The 12,760-nt window shown below is 40.9% G+C and overlaps 2 pseudogenes; one reads left to right on the top strand and one right to left on the bottom strand.

Annotated features, from left to right (window-relative positions):
- The window catches only part of LOC102871957, a 2,262-nt pseudogene extending 1,287 nt beyond the window's left edge, over nt 1–975 (bottom strand).
- Nucleotides 976–11,880: 10,905 nt separating this feature from the next.
- Nucleotides 11,881–12,498, top strand: LOC102871547 (annotated as a pseudogene).
- Nucleotides 12,499–12,760: the final 262 nt, after the last annotated feature.

The raw sequence follows: 12,760 nt of genomic DNA, 5'->3' as shown, positions 1-12,760 counted from the left end.
ATCCACACGGAGTATTTGCGCTCAGGGGGAGTGATGATCTTGATCTTCATGGTGCTGGGGGCCAGCGCTGTGATCTCCTTCTGTCAGCGATGCCTGGGTACATGGTGGTCCCGCCAGACAGCTCTGTGTTGGCGGAGAGGTCCTTGCAGATGTCAACATCACACATCATGATGGAGTTGAAGGTAGTTTCATGGATGCCACAAGACTCCATGCCCAGGAAGGAGGGCTGGAAGAGTGCCTTGGGGCAGCGGAAACGCTCATTGCCAATGGTGATGACCTGCCCATCTGGCAGCTCGGAGCTCTTCTCCAAGGAGGAAGAGGAAGCCGCCGTGGCCATCTCCTGCTCGAAGTCCAGGGCAACATAACAGAGTTTCTCCTTGATTTCACGCACAATTTTCCGCTCAGCCGTGGTGGTGAAGCTGTGGCCTCGCTCGGTGATGATCTTCATGAGGCAGGTCCCGGCCAGCCAGGTCCAGACGCAGGGTGGCAGGGGGAGGGCGTACCCCTCATAGATGGGCACAGTGTGGGTGAACCCATCGCCGGAATCCATTACAATGCCAGTGGTTCGCCCAGAGGCGTACAGGGACAGCACTGCCTGGAGGGCGATGTACATGGCAGGGGTGTTGAAGGTCTCGAACATGATCTGGGTCACCTTCTCCCGGTTAGCCTTGGGGTTCAGGGGGGCCTCCGTCAGCAGCACAGGGCCACACGCAGCTCGTTGCAGAAGGTGTGGTGCCAGATCTTCTCCATGTCGTCCCAGTTGTTGACAATGCCGTGCTGTACTTTGAGGGTCAGGATGCCTCTCTTGCTCTGGGTTTTGTCCTCCACGTAGGAGTCCTTCTGGCCCATGCCCATCATCAAGCCCTGGTGCTGAGGGCTCCCCACGATTGAGGGGAAGACAGCCCGGGGGGCGTCGTCGCCCTCGAAGCCGACCTTGCTCATGCCGGAGCCGTTGTCGACCATGAGCCCAGCGCTGTCATCAACCACGGTGAGATGGGGGTGGCGGGTATGAACCGGCGGCGGTGACTTTGCGAAGGGGCTGTGCTCCGGGGCCGACGAGGTGTAGGCTGTCAAGAGCTCCTACCTCGCCACATCTTCTCCAACAGTTATTACTTGCTGTCCTATTTTATTATTGCCTTCTCTCAGGCTAGTACTGGTGCAAGGCATTGTTGTTGTTGTTGTTGTTATGTGCCGTCGAGTCGTTTGCGACTCATAGCGACCCTATATTCAACAGTCCTAAACCCTGCTCTATCCTGTGCCAATCGCACTGCCTCTGACACTCCCATCCCGATTACCCCAGTCACTGAATCAATCCACCTCATAGAGGATCTTCCCCTCCTGCGCCGTCCCTCCACCCTCCCAAGTGTGATGTCCCTCTCCAAGGACCTGTCCCTCCTTACAACATGCCCAAAGTATGTCAGACGAAGCCCCAGAATCCTTGCCTCCAAGGAGTTGCTTGGTTTAATCCTCTCCAGGATGAATCTGTTTGTTTTCTTGGTAGTCCATGGAACATTCAATACTCTTCTCCAGCACCACAGCTCAAAGGCATCAATTCTCCTTCTGTCCTCCCTAGTCATTGTCCAACTCTCTGATGCATAACAAGTGATTGCAAAGACCATGGCCTGTATCAGACACACCTTAGTCTCCAGAGCAAGGCATTAATATTTGAAAATCTACAAGGTGATTAAATTTTAGCATCTTAAGAATACTTTAAAAGAATCCAATGAATGAAATAGTAATTTTTACAAACTCACATATTTAGTTGCTTAGAAGAGAATTTTTGATTTAGCCTTCTGATCTACTACACTACTATTGGACTAATAGATAGATTGAGAAAAGGTTTGTTGTCAACAATTACATTTTACTTGGGTCCACAATTAACACCCATGGTACCAGCAATCAAGAAATCAAAATATACATTGCAGTGTGAAAATTTGCTCTCAGGGACTATTCCAAAAGGCTAAAGAGCAAGCATGTCAGTTTAAATACTAGTGTGCACCTATTGCCAGTCATAGTTTTTTCAATTGTTTCCTATACATCTGAAAGTTGGACAATGAATGAGAAGACAGAAGAACAATCAACGCCTTTGAGTTATGATGTTAGAGATGAGGATAGAATATCCCATGGACTGTCAATAGAATAAAAGTCCATCTTGGATTAAGTGCAGCCAGGATATCTCTTGAAGGCAAGGATGGTTAAACTTCATCCCACATACTTTGGGCACTTTTGTCAGGAGGTCAGTCTTGGGAAAAAGATAGCCCCTGCTGGGAAGTGTGGAGGATCAGAGAGGAAGACCCTCAATAAGATGGACTGATATAATGATCGTGACAACGGGCTTGAGCGTGTTGGAGGTTGTGATCATAACCCAAGGTAGCTCGTGGTTCTGATCTATATTGTTCATAGGGGTTTAGCAACAACCATCATGCTTGCTCACACCTCCAAAGAATGCAGGCTCAATTGATTCACTCCAACAGAAAATTGTGGCACTTTGGAGAGAGATTTTACTAGTATGTCCTCAACATTTTCATGAGGATTTAATATCTTCATTTAATAAAATGTACACATTATGCAATTCATTCATGAGACTCCAATGCATTACTCTGAGGTGATTATTTGTATCAAAAAATTCTGGTTCCATTTCTTGCCCACATTAGTTGCAAAACTCAGTAGTGGCCCCATGTGGAATTACTGACCAACTGATTTCTCCTGTAGGTTTTGCTCCTTTTCTTTTTACTTCATTTCCACTTCTTATAATTGTATTAGGAAGCTCTGGTGGCTTAATGGTAAGAAACTGCGCTGCAATTCGAAAGGCACACAGTTCCGATCCACCAGCTGCTCTGCTGGAGAATGATGGGTAGTCTCCTCTCATGTGATTAACTGTCTCTGGAAAACCACTGGAGGATCAGCCCCAACTTGAAGGGAAACAATAATAATTTTGTCCTTCTTGTTGTTGATTGCCGTTGAGTCGAGTGCAACTCGTAGCAACTCTATGAACAAAAGACCTAATGCCTTTCCATAACTACCATCGTTTTTCCAAGTTCATAGAGTTTCCAGAAGCATGTGGTTTAAGAAGTGGATGCCATTTCTGCTTCTGAACCTGTTTTACAACTGGGAGCTCCACCAAACACTGTCCACGTTGTGAAACCATTCTGGTATTTGATACCCCATTGGTACAAGATTTTAAAGCCACAACTTTGAACAGACTTCCACCCTAGGAAAAGGCTCAAGGACACCCACTTTTGGAGAGAGCAGTAATATACATCAAACAAGACTCCCCAAAACTTCTCTTACATGCCCATCAGAACTGCCATCCAGATGCAGCAAGCAGCCAAACTCCTAATGTTATTAAGGTCAGCAAAAAAAGAAGCCACTCAATGGGATGGATTAACACGGGGACCATAACTTGGATACAAAGAAAAGCAGAGATTGTGAGAATATGCAGAATCAGACAAGATTGTGAGAATGTGCAGAATCAAACAAGGTTTCAGTCTGTCATGCACAGGGTTGCTATGACTCAGACCTGACTCAGAACCACTTAACATTAACAGTATAATAGAAACTTTCTTCTCTCTAGAAGCTATGCATGAGTTTTTTAAATTAACGAAGAACTGATCATGTGCATGTGTGTATTCACATAAGTACTACAGATGAATTTGTGTTTCATAGAAACAAATAATTTAACTCACATACTTTAATGACTCTTTAATGACTATTTCAAAGAATGAAGGGAAAGTAAATTTTGTCTTATTTTCCCATGATATCCTAGGGATAAGATTATTCTAATTGTAAAAAGAATATTATAGGCATAGGAGAAATTCTCTTTCCCTTGGGGTGAAGGAAAAATTAGGCATAAAATATAATTGAACTCTACGAGCTTTATCTCATAATTAAAGAAATTAATTAAAATATCTGTATATATAATAATGCACATCCTTATTTTCCTTCTGATAACATAATTCATATTCTGAAATTTGAAAAGAAGTTTCCTTTACACTTCTTCTATTTTCACATCCTTCCACCCAAAACAGAAATCTTTCTAATATCTTAGAGATGATCCTTCAAGCTGTGCTTGGAAACCCCACAGAAAGCATCTTATCACTCATAGTGACCCCAATGTGCTGTCAGAGCAGGTACACCCTAGGAGATCTCTACAGCTGCAGTCCTCATGGAAGCCGACACTGCTGCATCTTTCCCTCGTGGAGCCACTCGAGGATGTTCAAATAGGTTTCGCTTCATCGTTGAGTGCTTAAATAATGTGTCACCACTATTAAGGCTAATGAATAGATTGGTTGTATATTAGTTACACTATTAAATTGTAACTGAATCAAAGCTGACCCTCCATTGGGTTTTCAAGAAGGGAGGGTAAATCTCATGGGAGATTATCCGTTTTTTTTTTTCTCCCCCTCATAGAAGAATGAGAAATCATGATAACCAACATTGTCTATCTAAGAGAAGATAAAAAATGGATAGCTAAAGAAAAGCTTACCTTTTACACTAGAGAATCAAGACATGGTGTCTGGTGTTGACAAACCATCAAATTAATGCAGAGAAAGAGACCATGCTTGGTTAAATAGAGAATCAGTGAAAAAGAGGAAGACTTAGAGTGAGATGAATTTACAGAATGACTGCAACTCTGAGATCAAACACAAAAATCATTGTGAGGACGGTGCAGGGCCAACCAGTGTTTCACTCTGTTGAACTTGTGGTTACTAGGAATTAGAACCGACTCCAGCACACCTAACAAAAATTAATATTTTTTAGAATAATTGTGATAACCACAAAGAAAGTTGCTGATGAAAAGATTGCTGAGAAGAAATAATGTTTTACTGGTTATACGTCTATTTTTATAATAATGGTTTTATGCAGTATTTGTCCTTATGAGATTGAGTTAATTCACTTAACATAATATTCTCCAGTCTCTCCCAAGTTATGTAATATTTTTCTAAATTATTGCTCTTGAGTGTTGTATAGTATTCCATCATGTGAATGTACCACAATTTCTCAATTCATTGTATTGTGGTTGGACATTTGGGCTGTTTCCATGTTCTTGAGATTGGAGTGGGGGATTAGAATGGGTAAAGAGGAAATCACAGGATCATATAATTTGGTGGGTAGAAGGAGGGGGTATATGGGAAAGATCTGATGGGGACCTGAAAAGAGAGGCAATTAATTTTATAAAACACAGCATATGAGAATGATTATATGAAACACAATGTGAATGAGAAAAGTGTGAAACAATGTATACAAATTTTGTATGTAAACAAAAAGAACATATTTTTTTTAAAAAAAGAAGTAATATAATTAGAGAGGAAAATTCTTACTCTTCATTTAATACTATTCTATAGTCTTTTCTTATTTTTTAACTATATGTACATGTTAATTTACATTTTTTTTAAAAGTTACCAGAGTTTTTAGAAAAAGAAAACATATTTAATATCTAACAGTGCTGGAATATAATAGAAGTACTATAAATTAAAAAAAAAACACCCCAAAACAAACCCTAGGACCCAAAATACAGAGGCTCTATGAACCAACAAAAGCTGTGGCAAAACTAGAGGCATATATAAAAACCATGCTTGTTTGGGGTTTCCCCCATGGAAAAAGTCATTGTAGCTTTTGTTTAATACTTACAATAACAATTAACATTTTTAAAAAGTACAAATAGTTCTGGGAACCAGTATTATTAGTTGGTGTCAGAGTCTCGAAGATATTCTGTCTCTGAGCATGCTGGTCTGTTTGCCTGGACCACCTACAAGTCTCTCATGCTCCACTCTCAGAATGCCACCAACTCCTGAAGCCCTTCTCAGAATCAATTCTCTTGATGTTTGTTGCTAGCTTGTGCATTAAAAAAAAAATAATTATAATTTCCTTCTGCTCCATGTGATTTTTTAAAGGATTTGTTTTTCTTATTATTATATTAGTGTTGTTTTGTTAATTGCCATCAAGTCAATTCCAGTGCATGATGAGTTCATCTGTACAAAGTACAACTTTTCCCCTCGTGTTTCTAAGACTGAGATCTTCCAGAAACACCACTGCCCTTCAAGGTGAGACTCTGTGAATTTGTTGAAAAAGCAGCTGGGGGCTTAGCTATTAGTGTAACCCAGGAATTCCTATTACGTTAGTTGTTGTTATTGTTGCTGTTAAATGCCTTTGAGTCTAGTAAGACTCACAGTGACCCTATAAACAAAAGACCTGAACTCTGTCCTATCCTGTGCCTTCCTCATCATCTCTGACATTTGAGACCATTGATTCAGTCATTGTGCCAATCAATTTCATTAAGGGTCTTCCTCACCTTTGCTGACCCTCTACCTTTCCAAACGTCATATCCCTTTCCAAGGAATAGACCCACCTAACAACATGCCCAGAGTATGTGAGACTAAGCTTCATCATTCTTCCTTCAAAGGAGCACTCTAGCTGCATAATAATTAAAGAAATATTTGAAAATGGGGGGGGATGAAATTAAATGGAAATGATTTTTTATCCTCCAGTTAAGATTAATAGCCTATGAAAACCCACTGGAAGGTGAGCTGTAGCTAGCTTGGTTTTAACTCAGTAGTACTCAACAACAACAATAGCTAAGGAATAACTACTGTTTATATTTTGATGTATATTTTTCAAGCTTTCTTCCTATTAGCTTATCTGGAAGTAAAAATAATTTACTAAACATAAAATTACATTCTACAATTTGAAAAGATGCGGTGATAATAAACATAGATCAACAATAATTAAATATATGAAATACAATGTTGTCCAACCACAATAAAATAGATTAAGAAATTACATTCACAAAATGAAATACTATACAGTACACAGGAGCAATGATTTTTTAAATTATTACCTAATTTGGGAGGGACTGGAGAGCATTATGCTGAGGAATGAACTAACTCAGTCCCACAAGGACAAATATTGTATAAAATCATTATTGTAGAATGAATGTGAGAATCCCAAGGGGGTGTGAAGGTGGAAGCAGAGGGATTAGAGTGTGTGTATGTGTGGAGTTAAACAATGTATTTGAATTTTATAAATAAAATAGTATAAAAACGTAAAAATGTATATGAATGATTTTATGATGCACAATGTAAATGAAAGATTATATAAAACAATTAAACATACTAGAAAGGTATTATATGAAAATCAATAAAAATATTAATAAAATGCAATGCATATAAAAGAAAGTATAAAACAAAATGTACATTAATGAAACACAATGTATGTAAATAATTTTATGCAAGCCAATTAAAATAGAGAGAAATAAAGATGTATAACATAAATGAATACTGGATATTGTAGATTTCAAAAGCATGTAATTCTGCCTTTGGCCAATACTTGATTGCAAATACTAAAAGGGAAGATTTGTCCTAGAGATAACCTGGTTAAAAGTAGAATTTGGTAGTAATTGCTGAGGATTAGTCTAAGGGAAAGATGAAGTCATACCCAGTGCTCTGAGGAGATTTGCATTTGAATGACTTTGTCCACCCACCTGGGACTTTTGATTGAAGAGATTCACATTTGAAAGCAAGGCAAACAGGAAGGGGTGAGGTGGGGAGGGGAGAGAGACTTTGACTTTTTAAAACTTAAACAAGCTCTTTGGCTTCTGAGGCAAGGTAAAGTTGGTGCCTATGAGAGCCCACTTCAGAGACTTGAAGTTAAAGGGAGCTGGCAAATATGCTTACCTGTAGTGATCACTTGGATCCACTGGAGTGGAAGTAAGAGGCACGCAGCAATAAAGAAATAGGCTGAGAAGGCTGAGTGGTCCTTCAGTATTATCTACCTAACATGCACAGAAGTATGGATAAGTGAAAAAGGGTTGCTGACTTGAGGAACAAAGAGTGATGAGGACCCTTGGCTTGTTGACTTGGCCTCATGTAGGGGCTAAGGCTAAGTGAAGGGACCAGTTTATCTGCAATGCAGGGAGAATTGCAGACTTTCAAGTTTTCAGCTGATGCCCATTTGGACCTAGCAATGGATGGGGTTGAGTTGAGCAAAACCTAATTAAATTAAGAGGAGATGATCCATGCTGTGAACTGTTGTTGATTGCTGCGATCTGATGGTTTGCTCTGGAATTAACTTTGCTTGTGGATATGGATGCTCAAAATTTCCAAATTGAACAGAAGACTCTTCAGCAAAAGGTACATGTTTGTTCACTCAGAGTGCTGGTTTGATAGAAATGGCTAAATTAGAAGCTGGCTATCTAAAATGGGGATATTAAGACAAGAAGCATGACGCAGCTGACATACACATTTTCATGAAAGTAGTTACTTAGTAAGATGATTGTAAAGAAAAGTTAATTCTTCAGCTACCAAGATTAATGGCTAGAACAGCCAGGGGCTTGTCTGTGGTGTCAAGGGTTCAATGTTCAACATGGCTTTCTTAGTCATTGAGTGTGACTTTGCCACATGAATGGGTGCAGACATGCAAATGGAGTGTGTTGGTCTATTCATAAGTGGATTGGCTAGTCTTGGTATTAAATTAAGTGGATTCGGCAGCAGAAATTAGCTCTCTTACCACCAGCAAAAAAGAAGCAGAGAATGCAAAGTGAAAGTCGTTCGGGGCCAAAGCTTCCTGAGCCACTCAGACCTGTAGGAATAGCAGCCACCACAGCCACAGCAGAGACCTGACACGAGACAGAGCCAACTGGGGACTAGGCTAAGACCCAGAGCCAAGAGCTTTCACTCATGTTTGTTGGAGAGCTTGAGGTAACACACCATAGTTGACAGGTCTAAGACCTTTGCAAGGAATTGCTCTGCCAACCCAAAGGCCGTTCAACTCCACCAGCTGCTCTGTGGAAGGAAGATGGGAAATCTCCTGCATGATTAACTGCTTCTGAAAACCTGCTTGAAGGTCAGCTATGAGTTGGTTCTGACTCAGTGGTACATCATAACAACAACAACAAAAGCTTTGTTACAATAGCTAAAGCCACAAGGTGCCAGTGGTGCCTGCGAGCACATTTTGGAGAGTGTCCTGAATGAGCCAATTATATTCTGCTGCCAACTGAGATTATATAGCCTTTTGACTTCCCTAATAAACACCATAAAATATTATGTTATGCATAATATTTAATATTCTCTTCCCAAAACATCTTCCTATGTTAAGAAACATATTTGTAAATTATTTTAGATATGTAATTACTTTATGGCTATATCACAATGGACTAAATTATTATTGAAATGTTTTTAACAGTTTAATGCTGAGGTAGAAAACTCTGTATCAAATATCACATGCAATTGTGCATTTCCTTGAGATAAATGCTTGGTAATGAATTGCTGGGTCAAAGAGCATACTTTGAAGACTTTAATTTCACTCATAGAGAACATTTTGTAGAGTCTTTCTTGTGGCATTTGACAAATTCTTTCTTATTATATCCTTATTTATGTATTTAACTTGTCTTATAAAATCTAATTAAACCCAAATTCACTGCCTTTGAGCTGATTCTGATTAATAACAATCCTCTAGCATAGATTAGAACTGGTGTTTAGGGTTTCTGTAAATTATTGTGGAGATAGTACTGTCACGTCTTTCTCCTGAAAATTGCCCGGTAGTTTTACACTGCTGGCCTTGGTTAATGACCAAGCATTTAACCATCACACTGCCAGAATTCTTAATTTTAAGCCTGATAGTCATTCAATCCATAGCACTTAATATGTTAATGCATTACTTAAAAGTGCTTAATAAAAATCTTTCAGCTTAAATTAAACTAACCACTACCATCAAGTCATTTCTGACTCATTCTGACTCAGTTCTATTAAGCTTCATTATGTTTCCTAGGCTGGAAGTCTTTGCTTCAAGAAACTGCCCACCTTTCTCCCTGTAGAATGACTGGTGGATTTGAACTGTTGACCGTTCTGTTAGCAGTCCAACATGCCACAAGTGTTCCTTCTGAATAAAACCAAAACTAGTACATGTAACATTTGTTATTATACTTTGTCTTCTCAAGTTGCCCTTTGAAATCTTCTATTTAGCTCTTTTACTTTGGCATTTCTTCATTTTGTTTTGGCTTCTTGGCACTCTAGTGAAATTTTCATACTATGGTCTTTTCAATCACTTGCTATGCATCTAAAAGCCGACAATGAAAAAGGATAAGAGAAAAAGAAAAAGCCTTTGAGCTGTCTTGTTAGAGTATAGTATTAAATATCCCAATAGAAGACTGTCAAAAGGACAAATAGATATATCTTGGAGAAAATGCTGTCATAGTGCCCCTTGGAGGCAAAGATGATAAAGCTTCATCTCACATCCTTTGGGAATGTTGCTGGGAGAGACTATCCCTTAGAAAGGGACATGATGCTTGACCCTCAACCAGGTGGATTGATGCAGTGACTGTAGCAATGGGATTGAGTGTGTCAGAGATTGTGAGTATGACACAGGACAGGACAGGGCTCAGGTCTGTCGTCACAGAGTCATTATGAGTCATACTCAACTTGAAGGCACCTACCAATAACAGTAATTGTAAAGGTTCAGAGTCAATGATTAGTAAACCTGACCTCGAGTTTCATTGGAAGATAACTTCAGCCCTGAGAACAGTTACTCAGCAGAGTACCCACAAATTTACCTTTGGACATAGATTTCTTGAGAAAGGCAAGGATTGAAGATTGGAAAATAATGATGCATATAGAAGTGTATAATAGCAAGAGAGACAGGAAAAATGGCTAAAAATCACATGAAAAGATGATCCATTTTATAGTCATTAGCAATTTGCCAGCCAGAACTACAATGAGATACCACTTCACACACATCTGGAATACTACACAGAATGCAGGAGAAATGATTTTGTAAATTACTACCTAACTTGGGAGGGACTGAAGAGCATTATGCTGAGTGAACTAACTCAGCCCCCAAAGGACAAACACTGTATAAGACCATTATTGTAGAATGAGTATGAGGACCCAAGGGGAAGAGGAGGGTGAAAGCAGAGGGGTGAGGATGGTCAGAAGGTAGGGTGGTTAATCACGGTGTCACACAATTTGATGAGGGGTGGTGAAGGAAATGAGAAGGATTCAGTGTGAAAAAAAATATATTTGAGCTTTGTAAATAATTCAGTATAAATTTTTTTTTTAAAGCAGACAAAAAGTTTAAAAATGTTAGGAAGTATGTGGAGAATCCAGACTTTTCAAACACTGCTAGTGGAGATGTAAATGGTGCAGTCATCATTTTGGTATTTCCTCAAAATTCTAACCATAGAATTACCATGGGTCCCAGGAAACACAGTCACTTGTGTGTGAATATCACTGTAGCTTATTCATAAGAACCAACATTTGAAACAACTCAAATATCCACCGCCTGATGAAAGGATAAGCAAATTACGGTGTATTCAAACAATGGTATGTTCAAACAATAATTAAGAACAGGCTACATCACTGATGAACCTCAAGACATTTGGGGGCCAGAGGTCAAGGATGGCGGGGAGAGGGGGGCAGGAGCGAGGTCTGGAGCAGTCCCTGCAAAAGCCTCTCTTTCCTCAGGCCCCTGACTTCGAGTGCCTTCCTTCTTCATGGCAGAATCCCTGACTGCCTATTTGGCCTTTTTGCCCCCATCAAGAGGTGGGATGAAAGGCCCTGAGGGCCTGGTCCAGACTCAGGCTGAGCAGACCCCGTAGCCTGGATGAGCTTTCAGGGTGCCTCAGGTGGTCCAGGAATTGGGCCAAGTGCTGAGTTCTGGGGCATTCATGGGTGCTCCCTGCCATGAGTTCTGTGGAGGCATAGCATACTGTGGATCTCATGTTGGCCTGGGGCCACTGCCCCAAGGTGCCTTCAGACTGCTTATCTAGAGAGCGAAGAGAGGGCTGGGGTGGAGAATAGCTCAGAGGGGGCCTCCAAGGAGAAGCCTAGTGAGATTGAAGATGAGGATATCAAAACTTGCCTGGAAGATGTGGAGCAAGACAGGATCACCCTGGGGTTTAATCAAGCTGATGTGAGGCTCGCTCTGCGAGTTCTCTTTGGGAAGGTGGTTAGCCAAATATCCATTTGAGGCTCTGCAGCTCAGTTTTAAGAACATGTGTAAGCAGCAGCCCCTGCTGCAGAAGTGGGTGGAGGAAGGGGACAACAAGGAAAAACTCCAGGAGATAAGCAAAACGGAGACCCTCCTGCAGCAGGCCCGAAAGAGAACACAGACAAGCATTGAGATCCCAGTAAGATGCAGCCTGGAGAGTCTGTTCCCTTAGAGTCCTGAACCCACCCTGCAGCAGATCCACCACATCACCCAGCAGCCAAGGCTTGCGAAGGACAAGGTCAGAGCGTGGTTCTGTAACCAGAAGAGCAAACGACCTGGTGGTGACTACTCCCAACAAGAGGATTTTGAGCCTGCAGGCTCTCCTTTCCCAGAAGGACTGGGGCCTTTTCCTCTCGCACCAAGGCCCCTTTTTGGTACCCCAGGCTCTGGAGGCCTCCCTTTTCTGCTCTGTGTTCCCTGGTCCCTCACCCTCAGGGGGAAGCCTTGCCATCTCCAGGTTGCCATCTCCCCCATCTCCAGGTTTCTCCTGTGAGCTCTCCCACATGTTCCAACTGAAGTGCCTGTTCTTCCTAGGAATGGGTGGCAAAGGAAAGGGGAGAATCTGGAAATAGACCTGGAATTGTACTAGGGCTTTTTGGCTTAAGCTCCCCATTCACTAAAGAAGGAAGAAATTGGGAAGGACATGAAAATGAGTAAGAGATTTGGGGTAACTGGTTTGAGAAAAGGCAAAGTTTAGTAATATTCTTGATAATTAATCCCCACTTCATCTTAACTAAAATAATCTTCACTTTGATCCTAAATAAAACACTTGTGGCTC

The sequence above is a fragment of the Elephantulus edwardii genome, unplaced genomic scaffold (assembly GCF_000299155.1).
Source record: "Elephantulus edwardii isolate Elephantulus edwardi_28Jun2011 unplaced genomic scaffold, EleEdw1.0 scaffold00019, whole genome shotgun sequence".
Taxonomy (NCBI): domain Eukaryota; kingdom Metazoa; phylum Chordata; class Mammalia; order Macroscelidea; family Macroscelididae; genus Elephantulus; species Elephantulus edwardii.
Note: the sequence above shows the minus strand (reverse complement) of the source record. Positions and strands in the feature narration are given on the sequence as shown.